Source organism: Macrobrachium rosenbergii, chromosome 14, assembly GCF_040412425.1.
Source record: "Macrobrachium rosenbergii isolate ZJJX-2024 chromosome 14, ASM4041242v1, whole genome shotgun sequence".
In the NCBI taxonomy this organism is placed as follows: Eukaryota; Metazoa; Arthropoda; class Malacostraca; order Decapoda; family Palaemonidae; genus Macrobrachium; species Macrobrachium rosenbergii.
The window spans coordinates 27557384-27569520 of NC_089754.1; the positions used below are offsets into that span (position 1 = coordinate 27557384).

Sequence of the window (12137 nt, forward strand, 5' to 3'; positions counted from 1 at the left end):
GCCAGGTTGCCTACTTCCCATAAAATATGTATCATCGTTAAATTTCTTGATTAACCTGTAACACTGCCTCAACGGTACCAACGGAGCATGGGAGTACTCCTCACATTACCTAGAGTCCACCAAAGTACTGAAATTCACTGTAAGCATACCTCTCCCACTGCAGCAGTTGGGCCCTTACCCAATGAGAATTTAACAATCACCCGACAGCTTATGGATAGTGGCTCCTCCAGTACTGTTGTCGAGAGCATTGGTAAAAGAATTATAAAACCAAAGGTATTAAAAAAACGACAACTAATAGCAACAGTGTCACCCTCTTATAAAAATATTTGCCCTCGGCATATAAAGATTACGGTAAAATGATCAGAGAGCATCGCTTTCAATGTCTGTTTCACTAGGAGCACAAAAATGGTAGAAATGCTGCATATTGCCTTTCAAAAAGGGCAAGAGATATAACTAACCTTGGACTGGCTTGAACTTCAAAGGGCCATCCTGGTTTACAGACAACACTTGCCAAAGTGAGAACTGTGTGTTGGACAAAGTCATGCACATCATGACGACAAGGACCTGTCCTCGACTCCTCTTATAAACATCTGTGTCACCTCCAAGACGGCGATAAACAGGCACAACAGCGACCTCCCAGAGAATTTCTTGTTGCAGGGACAGATATTATAATCTAGGAATCCGAAAAGATTATCTTTAAACCGTCAGTTTGAAGAATCACTCATCCTTCTAACACTGTGACATCTAAGGACCCCCACAACACACAAAAGACACTGAAACGACTCTGGGCCTTTTGTTCCCGAGTATCGAACTGGTTATAGCCCATTCAGCCATCAACGGTCGCATACTAACTTGTGGCTCGAGTTAATCCCGAACCTTGATTTCTAAGTAGCTGTACTTTCCCCTCTTCTAGAGTTTCTTTTTTTACAAGTACTGCCTTTTCTTGGTTTTTTTTTAATAATTCTAACACTGTTGATAATAGTTCTTATCCTCAAGCATCCTGAGCAATTAAAACAACCTTAAACGGCTGGACCTTTCATTTTCAGTTCTTTGCTGACGAAAGGGTCATTTGGCACAAGCTTCAAAACTTCCCACCCTCTCCTAATATTGGATTCATAGTGCAACTGCGAGGTTTTCCTCCTGTTACACCTTTCACCTTTTCTGTCAATTTCCGTTTCAGTGCTGAATGACCCCATAGGTCCCAGTGCTTGGCCTTTAGCCAAAATTCTATATTCAACTCAATTCACAAGTTTCAAAAGCTGATAAGAAAAAAAACAAAGTTTTGTGTTTTTCCGTTTTTAATGCTACTGCTGTTTCAGAAGTTAATTACCTTTTCCGAGAGTTCTTGGAGATTATGTTATTTAAAAATCAAGTGGTATTTATAGATTTGTTACGGAAGCGGATCTCCACAAAATAAAATCCTTAATTTTCTTTTGATGATTTTATCATGCCATTAATTTGAATATATTCATACACATAACTGCATGCCTTAAATTTTGAGAATATTAATAGTTCAATGGCTGATATGTGCGTGCCTTGTAATGTACCAGTTTTATGTTTAAATTCAGTTTCCAGTGAATGATTACCCGTATACATTAGTTATATAACTTCTATTTTTTCGTTAATATTGAAAGTATATCATTGCTTGTAAGTGTTCCCCTGTTGTTTTTCTGAATTATGAAGACAAGCAGAACGAAACCGTGTCACTTTTGTTGTTTGCAGCTCACGTATTTTGTTTTGTGTCTCGCAGAGTTTTACAATAAGCTATTGAATTCCTTTTCAGGATGAAGGTACTGTTGCTTTGTGCATTGGTGGCGGCTGCATCTGCGGCACTAGATCCCCTTTCTGATGAGTTCTTAGAATTATTGCAAAGCAAACAAATGACATGGACGGTAAGTTTGTATAATTTGGAATATGTGACTAAATTACAATATCTTTAATTTTTTTTTTTCCTTTTATTTTATATCTTCTGTGGGTAAGTTTGTGACATAGACTTGTGAATTTGTGCCTCTCACGTAATTCAGTGGTTCATCTCTTATTGAACAAATACTGACTTAATTTACTTCTATCTCACTCTGCTATTTTCATCATCACACCTAGCAATATAAGACATTACACCTAATCGTAGATTATACATAGAATTTAAATATTTGTGCTTTTACAGCCAGGCGAAACTTCCCAAGAAAACTTCAAAAGAATTCCTTCAGACTCTGGCCTGTATTCACAAAAATCCCAACACCCCCAAACTTCCTCTGAAGAAAACTGCTCCCACGACGGGATTGAGCGTCCCAGTATCTTTGATGCTAGAGAACAGTGGCCTCTGTGTGAGTCCATCAAGGAAGTTCGTGACCAAGGAAACTGCGGATCTTGCTGGGTAAGAGAGTAAAGCTCACTTCCTATATATGACAACCCTTGTAGGAGCTTCTTTGTCAGTATACTGAACTTTTTTTATTTTTATTGTATTGTAGGTATGAGTCATATTCCAGTGTTTCAATGATATTCATAAACTACTGGAAAGAGCTTTCCTCCAGAGCAGTGGCACAAATTTAAATATCATACCTCTGACTGGCGAATGATCTGCACTGATAAGCCTTTACGATTTTGAGATTTACAGTGTCATCCGTATTTTTGTTTCATGTCGTATCAAGTAAACTGTACCTTGCGTTATTGTATCTGTAGTGTTACCCACAGATGGACACCATCATTTTATTTTTAATTACATCTCACTTTATTGTTTAAACAATCTGGCATCACATTTGGCCAACCCACCTTTAGAAAACCTTCGAACTGCATTAAGCAAGTTGAGGATCATAGCAATACTGGAACTTACTGCTTTTCAAGCTAAGGGTTTTTGCTAGTGCAGTGACAGAGTTTTCCAAAACTGGATTAGTTCAGAAATTTTACTTTGTTGCCATGTGGTCGATGATGTAGTTTTTACTTAGGATCTTATTTCCCCTCATGCATTATGAGATTGCCAAGTCTCAAATCACACTAATGACTTCTCAGAATGAAACTGTACCATCTTTAGGTTAAGCATGAGAATCCTCAGTAATGTATCTAGATGCTAGAAACAAGTCAATATTTAGGATGGAACCAACAGCTACCCTTCACCTCATCTTTTTGCATGATACGATATAGTAAAGGCCTTCGTTACTCATGGTATTATCCAGAGGGTTATTTCGGTTTCGAGCTCTTCCATTACTTCCATTTTACTGGCTGAAAGAGAAGAGAGAATATGGAGCAAGCATATTTTTAGAATGATAACAACCTTTTAACATTTCTTTTTTGAAAATATAAAATACATTTCATATCAAGAGGAACTTATAAAACTACAGATTCATCTCAGAGTTCTTTTTATTTACCAGGCAGTTGCAGCTGCTGGCGTCATGACTGACAGAACCTGCATAGACACCAATGCAACTGTGATATTCCGATATTCCTCCGAGGACGTGGCTGCCTGCTGCACTGAATGTGGTCTCAGGTGCTATGGTGGCGATGAGGACTGCGTTCTGCGACACTGGGTCGAGCACGGTTACGTCTCTGGAGGCCGCTACAACAGCAACGAAGGTGTCAGCCATATTCTGTTGAAGAATGCGAGCATCACATGGTTGGAGAAAGGCCCCCTTGTGAGGGCGAAGTCGATTTTGGTGTGCCACAAACAGTGCATAGACGGATATCCCAAGACCTACGAGGAGGATTTGGAGTATGGAAAGAAGCCTATGTGCTCCTCAAGATGTAGCAGCTATCCAGGAAGACGTTTTGGCCAACGGCCCTGTCACTGTTGCCTTTGCTGTTTATGACGACTTTTTATCATACAAATCAGGCGTTTACCAGCACGAGGAAGGCACTGCTTGGATATCATGCAGTCCGTCTTATTGGCTGGGGTGAGGAAAATGGAACCCTTACTGGCTCATTATCAACTCCTGGAACAACGATTGGGGTGACCAAGGGTCTTTCAAAATCCTTCGAGGTTCAAATGAATGCGAAATTGAAGGAGATGTGGCAGGTGGTAAAACTTGCCCCACTAATTTTAGTGGAAATGGAAATTTAGCGATCGATAAGGAAAGAGGAAGCTTTTCTGAACAGAACCTACATCCGTTGATTTTATTTTGTTTTGATAACTGCTTTCCATTTGGAGAATATTAAACACTGGTTATATAATAAAGATTTGAGTGTTACTTTCCTTTACGTAACATAAAATTCTAACACAGTGTCCACTGCTCTATATCTATAAGACCACAAAGAAATGTTAAAGAAAGTCGTGGTTTTTCTTCAGTTGTCTAACGAAAATAAAACTTTTTGATTCATGACGTTTATAATTGAAAACAGATATTTTCAGTCTTCGAATGAACTAAATCCAATAGATGATTAAGTTCGAAGCCGAATAGTATTTTACTATTTTTCTTGACTGGATAAATTATTCTTAGTACTCTATAATATTAACATTCAAGTATACATTCTCCCAACCTATATGGTATGCTTATATACAGACACATGTACGTACGTGTAAATACGTGAATAAGCATACACACACATTTTATACACACACACACACACACACACACACATATATATATATATATATATATATATATATATATATATATATATATATATATATATAATTAGAGAGAGAGAGAGAGAGAGAGAGAGAGAGAGAGAGAGAGAGAGAGAGAGAGAGGGAGAGGGAGAGAGAGATTGACAATTATGTATTTGCTAAATACTATTACATTAAGATAGTTCAGCAAGTACTACTTGTCAACAAAGTAACAGCCTTGGTATTACAAGATAAACTGTCTCTTCTTGAAAGACCTACTAATGTCACATATGGACAGAGACTATATCAGTAAAAAAAGTCAGTCTATTGGCCCTCCAGATCATGACAAACACCCCGTAGATAACCATTTATATTTAGGAGTGGAAACGTTATCATACAAAATGTCCTGAGAAAACAAACAAGGACGAAAGAATTGCATGACTTTTTTCCACGTGTGTGGCAATGAATATAAACTGATAGCACACAGATTAAGAAAATATAAATATGTCATTTTCATGGATAAAATACTTTCTGTAATTTCATTACATAAAACCATGTATATACTTTCATTAGATTTTTAGAAACTGAGATCCTTGTTTCTGCTCAGTACTGAGTTCCGTTGAATAGTGACGGTGTACATTAAGCAATTGTAAACGTCAGTGATGAGACTTGTAACATATGAAAACCATAATTTGTAATAAAGAAAGACGTAGGTAGATAAATTCTAGTAATTTTTTGCTAGATAAGACGATAATTTTGAAGACGTGAGAAATTTTACGCTTGCAGTGCTTAGTTTACCACCATTCAAAAGTTGAATGTGACGGGGTTTCAAGCAAGGCCAAATTCCAAATAAAACAGAATAGATCAGAAACATCAAACCGCAAGTAAGACCAGTTTGACAAATGAATGCCTAAAAAATCATTGGATTGTCGAGAGTTTAATAACCTGACTCAAACCCTGTATGGGAAATAATAGGCTTTTGGGTAAAAATGCATCTGGAGAAGAAGATTCATGTTATTTATCTCTCTCTCTCTCTCTCTCTCTCTCTCTCTCTCTATATATATATATATATATATATATATTATAAATATGTATATATATTATATATATGTATATATACGATATATATATTTATTTACTAACAGGACTTATTCCTCATTGATAGGTGGGTATCGTTCTCAGCCAGCATTCTGCTGATCCTGCGTTCAATTCTCCGACTGGCCAATGAAGAACTGATTTCTGGTGATAGAAATTCATTTCTCGTTGTAATGTGGTTCGGATTCCACAATAAGTTGTAGGTCCCATTGCTAGGTAACCAATTGGTTCTTAGCTACGTTAAATAAATCAAATCCTTCGGGCCAGCCCCAGGAGAGCTGTTAATCAGCTCAGTGGTCTGGTTAAACTAAGGTATATTTAACTTACTAACAGGAACCCATCGAAACAGAATGGTATTTAGCAGAGATATTTGTTCAAAGAAAAGCTACAAGCTTTAGGACTAACAGTCCTCAATGTCAAGTATCCATGGAATGACCAGACATGTCCAGTCCAGCTGTATTTATATGTATGTGGGGGGAGGATTAAAGCCCTTTCCGTGTGCTGGCTTCTCTATCCTTTAATTACCCTCTTTCTCCGGTGTGGATAAAGAAGCCAACACACCGAAAGGGCTTTAATCCACTCCCCACAAACATATAAATACAGCTGACTACGTGTCTGGTCATTCCACGGATATTTGTCAATGAGGACTGTTAGTCCTAGAAAGCTTGTAACTTTTCTTGAATAAATATCTCTGCTAGATACCTTTCAGTTTCAATGAGGTCCTGTTAGTAACTGTATTTATGCACAGAACAATGTACAGGTGATAAAGTTTATATATATATATACATATATATATATATATATATATATATATATATATATATATATATATATATATATATATATATATATATATATATATATATATATATATATATATATATCATGAGTGTATTCAAGTGTTTAAGGCGTGGTTAATGGCAAAACAAAATTTACCGTAAAGCCCCCTTCAAATTTGCCTGTATTGCAGCCCAAGTAATATCATTAAAGGGAATTACGTAATTTTGTAAGTTCCCAGTTTATTTCATCCCTGGTAACATCTGAATCTATATATATAATATATATATATATATATATATATATATATATATATATATATATATATATATATATACATATATATATATACATATATATATATTATATATATATATATATATATTGAGGACAAGAAAGGTCAACTGGGTATTAAATTGTTTATGACCTGAGCGCAGGTATACATGGCCGAGTGGACGGAGACGTGGTGTTCGACCTCCGAACGCCATGACCTACACTCTGAGCAAATTTGTGTTTGTTGACAGACAAACGAATGGCAATTTTGAGAGACAATAAATGTACAATGATGAAATACATATCGGCGGAAAGGCCAGAAAAATTCTACACATGACTATTTTACACGAGAGTCTTGACATATTAAGAAATGCAATGCATGACGTGTTGATGCGAAAATGAAGAGACGTCTGACGTCTTTTACAATATATATCATTTAATAGTATATAACAATAAACATAGTAGAAGACATACGTAGCCTTTCTAGAAAATATTTAAGTAATATTGTTAATAAATTGCAGATTTAAGAAATTATCCTTACATCAAGAAAGAGGTAATCCTCTTTTTATTATTTTATAAGATGAAAATTTTTATCTGTGCACATTATTTTCTGTCATGCAAGCAGTCTTCCAAATATCCATTTGTCTCATCAGCATTTCCAATGAACCGTAAATCATTTACAAGTAGTTCTTGCAAAACTGTATATAAAAAAGAAAAACATTAATATTAGGATATAGGCTACAACAATTATCATCCACAGTCATTTCCAGGAGACCATTTACATTAGACTGAATAATAACTAATATGTTCTCGCATTTTGAATGAGAGTCAGAACAGGTCTGTATGAACTTGAGTTCTAATATCAAGTGTCCCTTTCAAAACTGGTTAAACAATAGCTATCTCTCCGATACAGGACACTTGCACTGAGAAGCACTAATATTTATCGCTTTCAACATCATATCAATATTAACATCGAATAAATTGCATAGTTCTTTTTTTATCCTTTTACAATTATAATAACATCATCATTATTTGCACTTATAAATCTCGATAGTCTTACTCGCGTATAAGGTTCAGCACAAACCTGATGCTTTCTCACAACGAAGATCTTTGTTTCTTTACATCGTCCACATTGAAGAAGACAGCCACTGAAATCAGTATTACCAGATTCTGGAAAAGTAAATCTTTTATTTATATTTTGAAAATAATGAATCATGGACCTCTTTATAAGATAATATAAATATTGTTACGTTATGGATAATTAAAAATATAATCTTACTTATTTCTATGGCCTTTATCTTCATTCAATCACTGAAATAGACCTCTACTAGGGAATTTTGACAGACTTGGCAAGACTACCAGATTCGCCTGTCGTCGGTCCTTTCAACTGAAATTAGTACCTACACGCGGATCACTAGTTTATTTCATTGGTAAATATGTGTGCTTATTAGTGTTGTGTTACAATTTATTATATGAATCTAACCTGCAGTTGTTCCGGAAAGTGCCAGTTTTGAGGTTGTTGGTTATATGCGTTCGCCCATAATTTGTTAAGCCGTTTAGAATTGAAAAAGTGACTACGCAAGACCAGGCATCGAATCATCAACCTACGGTATTTGGTTGATCGGGTTCATTGCCTTCCATATCGGATTTCACGTCGAAAGTTGGTGATGTTACGTATAATAACATTGTATGACGAGTTAATCACGTTTCAGTCATTTTTCATGGAGGTAGCCCACCCTACATATGTTAACTCAGCTGAGGTTACATGATTGGAATCTGATTACCTAGCCTACCGTAGACTAGCTTAGGCTGCGTCAGCAGCTTGACCAGTTAAGGACTTGTAAGCTAGGTTACTGATAGGGTAGGCTAGCTGTTCTACTCATTTCAATCAGCTTTGGAAACTTATGGTAGCGCAGACGTTTCTAAATAAGGTTTCGTTCCTTAGGCTACCCTAGACCCTCCTCACTTGATCTGACCTCCCCCTCGAGGCAAGTGTAATAAGACAGTGTAACATATCAGGGTACATCCTAATGTAGGGCACCTGGCCCTTAACTGCCTGGCCCCCCACCCAAATAGGCTGTGACCTAGAAGTTCATATAAATTAGCCTAATGTAAGGTAAAATGATGGGGATGAGACACATGGAGGCAGAATTTTCACTTTTCACTCAATATTTAGTTGGAGAAATAACAAAAAATTATACCTTTAAGAAAACCTTTCAAAAGATTAAAGCTTCATTTATAAAAATGAGTTATAGGAAACTGCCATACGAACTGAAATACATGTGAAGTGTTTCAGAAATGGGTGTTAAAGCAATGAGTTGTGATTGACACTTCCTTCCCAGCGCCATTTAACGGTGCACTGAACACTAATTACGTATATGTGTAATGTTTATAGATATTACTCAAGATTTGGGGCAATTGCAGTTTCGTATGCTGTGGGTTTTAGTCTAAATTTTCTAGCCGTGACCCACCACCAGGTGGCAGTGGGTACCGTCTAGAGAATCGCGGACGAATACAAAAAGATGGAGACCTAACCTGACGAAAACAACCTAACCGAACACAGAGTGGCGTGCCCCTTACCTGGCTGGGGGCTTTGCCCCTGACTCCTCCCAGAAACTCAGGCCGTTACCTAACCTGATGAAACCGACCAACTAACACAGGATGGCCATTCATAATTAGTGTATCGTAAACTGTTCGAAAATAGCACGCACCTCATTCAAAAGTCAGAATCATCGGAGAAATCTGGAATGGCGATTTTGGTAACTCCATTCTTCTTCGCTTTGGGTTCAGCGGAACTGGACAACTGGAACTGGGGAACAAGACCGCGTGGAATTGACCAATCCGTTTGGACAGCGGCGCCTCATGATTGTTGAGATTCGCGAAATTAGACCGCATTTTGAGGGTGTTGAATTGGCTCTATGTGCGGGGATATGCACGTTTAATTCTAGAAAAGCTTTAAAGGGGCAAGGGACATTTGTTAACAAAGTTTTTTAATGCAATACATAGAGAAATATGAATTATACATGGTTTTACTGTACCGCTTCTAGGCAAAACACGTTTCAACACCTGCCATGTAGATTCTATTGTGTTTGTGTGTATGCTTGTATCGTCTGGATCAACAAAATGTAATGAGTGATTAATGTTAAGGTGTTTCACAAGTACCGCTGAAGTCGCCAAGAGGCTACTTTTCATGAGGAAGATGAGCAGTGACCGCTCTTCATTGCACAGAATACCTAAATACATAAGGGTCACTGGATTCTTGGAAGCAAATTGAACGTGGGACAGATACGACGGACGGAAAGCCATGTTGGCAAATCGGACGACTGAGGTAGATCTCTGGGCATGTCGGGTCGGGTCGGGTTGGGTCGGTACTTTAGGTCACGGGCATTTCGGTTGTTGGTCGTCAGCTGTTTTAGGGTGGAACTACTTACCTTGGCGGAGGGATCTCGGCACAGGCAGAATGAGTTAGGCAGCCCAGCATACGTAAAACCGTAATCTACCCCCAAGATTTTAGTTGTAATCAGCACGATAAAAACAACATTTTGTTGCCTATACTAGTGAAAATATGGGATATGGAATTCCCATCTGTCATGTGGTTGAACTGAAATGCATTTTTACCTTTAATCCGTGGTTTTATCCTTACTGACGTCACAACTGAAGCTCCACAGTGCTTATTTGATTGTAATTGTACACGTTTTGTTCTTTATTCGCTTAAAATACGTGAGAATGTTTGTTTACAGTACTTTACTCCAAAGTAGCAAAAACTGTGGTGGGAACAATTTTCCAGCCCTATTGTACATCTGGCTGCCACAAACATCCTAGAGCAGACAACACACTGAGTGAACTGTTTACTGATAGAAATGTAGTATTTTGTTGTTAGGACTTTTTATTTATTTAAATCCATATTAGTGTACTATGTTTACTTCTGAGACATGTAATATGTACATATGAGTGTTACCACTGTGGCAAAAATGCAAGAAAGTTGAGTATGACAGTTTATCTAGAACTGGTACGAGAGTCAAGATTCCATGACATCAAAATACAGGACTGAAATAAAGTTTATAAATCCAAAACTATTACCTAAAAACACCATTATATATGACAAAACCTACACTGTATGTGATATATATTTATACGGTATTACACTGTAATATATATTAATAAATAAAAAAAGATAGGAAAATGCGAAAAATAGCTACATCGTAATGTTCACAGCAAAAGCGTTGAAATTTGTATAAAAAATCTGGTTTGCTCCAACAGCAAATATTTTCAAATGAATTATAAATGAACACGTAATACATTTTACTCAATTTATAACCTTATTCTGATGTTTAGCTACCTAGTTATTTAAATATTATGTAGCGCTGTGGCATCCCGAAATTTGCTAGTTCCTGCTCAAGCCCCATAGGCACCCAGCGTTTACCACTGATGTCAAGGAAATGGTGTCAGTGTGTATGGGTACAAATATTTTGCAGATTTAACACAGGAAATGGAAGTTTGTTTACACAAGTGACTCGGCAAATCGTAGATGGTGCCATTCATTCACTTTTAAAGTGTTTTAAGTAAAAGTTTCAAGAGGGTCATGGCTGTGTTAGCACTGCATGGCTAAATGTTAACGTAATCTCTGTTTAATCGAAATATGCCATTATTTCGCAATTTAGAGAAAATGTTACTTTGATAGGAACGAGAGGTCTGGGCGTGTTGTGTAGAGGTACAAGTCTCACTGATGCTGATGGGGTGCATTCGAATGCATTTTCTGGAAGTGTCCAAACAGCGGAGGAATGTTGCAGTGTCTCACATCTCGAGCTTTTACCCTACTGCCAGTTATGCAAAGCAGTTGCATGGGCACTGATGTTGAATTGTCATTGCCAAGGAATTATATAGCATTGCTGGGATACCTTCTGAATTGATATAGAGGTAAGATAGCACTGATTGGAATCTGGGACCTAAAAAAGATCAGTTTGCAATGAGCAGAGTAACACTTGCATTCAGCCATTCATATTTTTATAAAAATCTTTTCTTCTAGAATATATACTGGGCCATATAGTATTGTGACTGCTTATAAGTGTGTTATGCTTTTTCTGACCCTTATTTTTGGCAATAAATTACAAATTTTGGTTTTCTAGCCCTGATATTTAACAATTATGGTGGGACCCTGATAGAAAATGGGTATTCAAGTAAGGGAGAGGGAGACCCAAAATTCATAAGGCACAGGATAAGCTACCTAGAGAGACATATTATCCATGGTTACAATCAGAATTAATCACAGAACAAATATATGAAGGGCAAAGATGTTACAAGGCCAATTATTGGGATGCCTTGTAAACTTACCTTTTGAACCTAATGAAGGATGCTGATTTTACTGCCATACCTCTCTCCCTCAGCCTAACCTGATCAAGAGCATTAAATCCTGGTGTAAAATATATAGTCATATGTGCTAACTTGACTGCTCTCC

At 37.1% G+C, this 12137-nt stretch overlaps 1 protein-coding gene and 1 pseudogene across 4 annotated transcripts in view; both read left to right on the forward strand.

Moving 5' to 3' along the window:
• The window catches only part of LOC136845511 (cathepsin B-like), a 4732-nt pseudogene extending 586 nt beyond the window's left edge, over positions 1-4146 (forward strand).
• Positions 4147-8048: 3902 nt separating this feature from the next.
• The window catches only part of LOC136845837 (elongation factor 1-beta'-like), a 38604-nt gene continuing 34515 nt past the window's right edge, over positions 8049-12137 (forward strand). For 3 of the 4 annotated variants that reach the window (XM_067116234.1, XM_067116231.1, XM_067116235.1), the window contains exon 1: positions 8049-8112. The gene's annotated coding sequence lies outside the window, so the exon portion shown is untranslated. The remainder of the gene's footprint in view (positions 8113-12137) is intronic. The other variant, XM_067116233.1, reaches the window with a different exon arrangement.